The 3,610-nt window shown below is 38.0% G+C and overlaps 1 pseudogene; it reads right to left on the minus strand.

The window, feature by feature from the left end:
* Window positions 1-894: 894 nt before the first annotated feature.
* LOC107748438 (laforin-like) overlaps window positions 895-3,610 on the minus strand; it is a 31,206-nt pseudogene continuing 28,490 nt past the window's right edge.

Here is a 3,610-nt window from a genome sequence, read left to right on the forward strand (position 1 = left end):
TACTTTTTATTTATTTAAAGGTCAAGTGAAAAGTGCTTTTCATCATGGCAGCTTATTTCAATGGCAGGAAAATTGCTGTGCTAAATATATAACAAGAATATTGAGTTACATTCATAAATGAATGAAAGTGGCATGTTAGAGGAGAAAAGGGGCAGATAGTCAAACAATAACCGTCACATTAGTAGTCCGGGGCCACAAATGCCTCAAGGTGCCTTTTCAAATGACGACCATGTCAAGATGAATGAACAATAACCAAGCAAAACTGTGAAAACATTTCAAAGGATAAACAGAACAGTACACTCATGTGGTTACCATGGCCATCTGTGCTGCACCACAGATTCAACATTATGAACAGATAGCATTATTATGCTTAGTTGTTTTATACTCATTAAAATAACATTTGGTATTGCATCAATTGCAGGACTGTGCAACATTCAGAATTAAGACAGTTTGTTACATTCTAGCAATGTAGCAAAAAAAAAACAATTGTAAAGGAAAGTTTAAATGATGCATTTTATTTTCACTATGATTTACTCATAAACAGGTCAACATACAAACAACATAGTGGGGTACAGGGCTGTCAAAATGTCTGAAAAACTAAATTCTATTATTATATTCGAATTTAAAATGCATAATTTCAGTTAGGGTGAAGAAAAGCTTTTGGCTTCTCTGCACACCTACAATTTGAATGCAACATTTTTGCGTTTGAATGTGGATTTTTATTTTAAATTCAGTGAATATTCAAAATTGTATTTATTTATTTTTTGACAGCCCTAGTGGGGTATTTTTAGAAACACTACATAATTAGTAATCAATGAGTGTCAATATTAAAATTGCTTTGACATTATTGAACTGAAGTCCCTTTGTCCTCCCATCCAGTATAGGGCACTGTTCTCATGTCTCTGGGTTGCAGACAGAAAGAGAGTCATTTTCGGCCCTCACCAGTGCTTCCTCGTCGATATAGACTGCCGCCCTTCTGGCAGTGAGGTAGTACTGCATTTTCCGGAGTCTCCAGCCTAACACATACATCAGGAGTCCACACACGGCCACAGTGGAATGGCCCACTCCTGCGTTACAGTGAACATATACTGTGTGTCTGTTCTCCAGCAGTCCATAGAGCAAGAACACCGCCTGGGGCAGCATCTGCGTGCGACCTGCAGAGGACAAAATTACAATAGTACTAATATCCAACAATAGAAGCTCTTAAGATTCTTATGTTAGTAGTCTACACATTAAACCAAACCAAAATGCTGACTGATAGAGCATAACGTTTGCAATTCAGTACAGCATATCATCTGGGTGTTAAATACATGTTACATAAAAAAAAAACACTTATCAGATTCCATGACAGTAAGGATGCTGCCTTGCAAGGAAGCTATCTAGGCAGCAAATCACGTGATTTAGAAAAAACTGTAGAGTCTGTCATTCAAGGGTATGTTGGCCAATCACAGACACACACACACACACTGACCCTCTGTGCTCATGTCTGGAGTAGGGATCCAGATGTAAGAAAGGCCACAGTCTTTGTACAGGTGTGTCAAGGTCTCTGGGCTCATGGGTTGACTGAGGTCACGCCGGCAGCCATGTGAGTTGTTTATGACATCACATTCTGTCTGAAAGTTCAGCACTGCTGTAACACCCAGTTTCTGTTTCAGCTTTAGGGTTACATGTTCGACACGTCGAGGGCAGCTGCCTAACTAGACATGTGGCAGCACCCTAAGGAGAAGAGAGAGGAAACTTAGCAAACCAGTGACGAAGGAGGAGGCAAGGGAGGCTGAACCTCAAAAATTTATTCAAAATCAATATATAACAGCTGAAGAGGTCAAATGTGCAAAACTAAAAGTATTTTTTAATAATTTTTCTTGCATGGTAGAGTAATGGAGTATAATGACCAGCCAAAAAAAAAAAAAAAAAAAAAAACATTAGTAATTTAGTAATTAAATCTACTACAATATTTTATTGGTTTGATCAATATTGACCATTTTTCAGCTTCCCTGGAAAATTCCCTCATGGACCACCGGTGTAACATACGACCTCCCATGCTTAATAGTTATATCATAAGATCCCAGAGCAAGCAGGGGAGATGGATGTGGCAGTTTGATAGGGGAGATCATAAAACATATAGTGTATTAAAAAAAATGTGCAACACTGACAGTGTTACTACACAGTGATTCACTTTTAGTGCCTCTTGCCATTGAAACCAACCTCTGACCCTTCATATTAAACTTAGGACTGCAAATTCATCCTGCACTGTTTGTCATATCATCAATATCACACTTGGGAAGTTGACTTGGGCAAAGCAATAGTTACACGGAACACTATAGCAACTGCAAAGAAACATTTTACAAAACACTCAGAACAACTTAACGGGGCAGGGATGGTATGAAAGGAAAGGAAAGGAAATACAGGACATAAATGGACATTAAATCAAAGGACAGGACAGGAAAGTGAACATTTTAACTTTACATTTTCAGTATCTTTATCGTTTCTGAGACAGTCCTGTCAGAAGGGGTCTCTCCTCCTCTTGTGTATGTGAGAGCTCCAAACTCAAATAATGGAAATGCTAATGAGTGTTTAGTGGTGTGAGGATACAGACTGACAGCCAGGGGAATGAAGGCAGGAAGGTCAGAGACATAAGGTGAGAGATGTATTTTTACTTCGGAAACCCACATGCCTCTTTGAGGGAAAAGCATAAATGAGATGATTGAAGGGAAAGTGAGTTCAGGTTAATGGTCTGAAGCGTCGAGTATGATCTATCCTCTGCCCAAAACCTTCTGCAGGGCAGGACACTTGGTTGGATGTCGAAGGCAATGACATGTATATATTTTTCCTGTGTGCCTTAAGTGCCCAAATGCTTCTTGGTGCCGCTCTACACTGTGTGAGAGGTGTATGCAATGTATTCCTTCTCTGAAAACGCTATGTTTGTGTGTGAGCACTGCATTAGAAGCGGGCATGTGTAGTGCATTTTAATTGAGCAAAGGTGACAAGTACAGGTTGTGTTTAATTAGTGGTGAAAGACCTTACAAGGTCTACTTGATTTTGGGCCACCCCTGCTTAAAGTCCACCCCTGCTTAAAGAGAAACACTTTTATGATTATGTTTCTTAACACTTTTAAAAAGTGCACTTTGTAATGTCAATTCAAAGTTTTAAAGTACATTTTAAATGATTCTGTTTTATTAATCTTTTGTCATTCGACTAACATACTAAAGCACATGTAAAATACTTATAATTTCAACTGTAGTGTGTTATTTGATAGTACACAAAGTTAATATTTACAAAATTTCAACTACATTACAAGCGTGAAATTACAAATATATTTAAATACTTGACAGTTTTAACAGCAATTATATTCAAATATATTCAAGTTTACATATTAATAACATATACATGTAAAGATGTATTTCAGTTCAGCTAAGCATTTAATATAATTTGTAATCTTAACACATTTTTAATTGCAATTAACATGCAATTAAGTAACTTAACGGCAAGGGCAGGGCAGGGCAGGCAAGGAAATACGTAATGGGACAGGACAGGAAAAGCCAGGACATTCATGAAAGGAAAGGGAAGAAAAGGAAAAGATGGGACATGAAGGGTAGGGGAGGGGAGGGGA

This window comes from Sinocyclocheilus rhinocerous, unplaced genomic scaffold, assembly GCF_001515625.1.
Source record: "Sinocyclocheilus rhinocerous isolate Xijiao unplaced genomic scaffold, SAMN03320098_v1.1 scaffold2515, whole genome shotgun sequence".
In the NCBI taxonomy this organism is placed as follows: Eukaryota; Metazoa; Chordata; class Actinopteri; order Cypriniformes; family Cyprinidae; genus Sinocyclocheilus; species Sinocyclocheilus rhinocerous.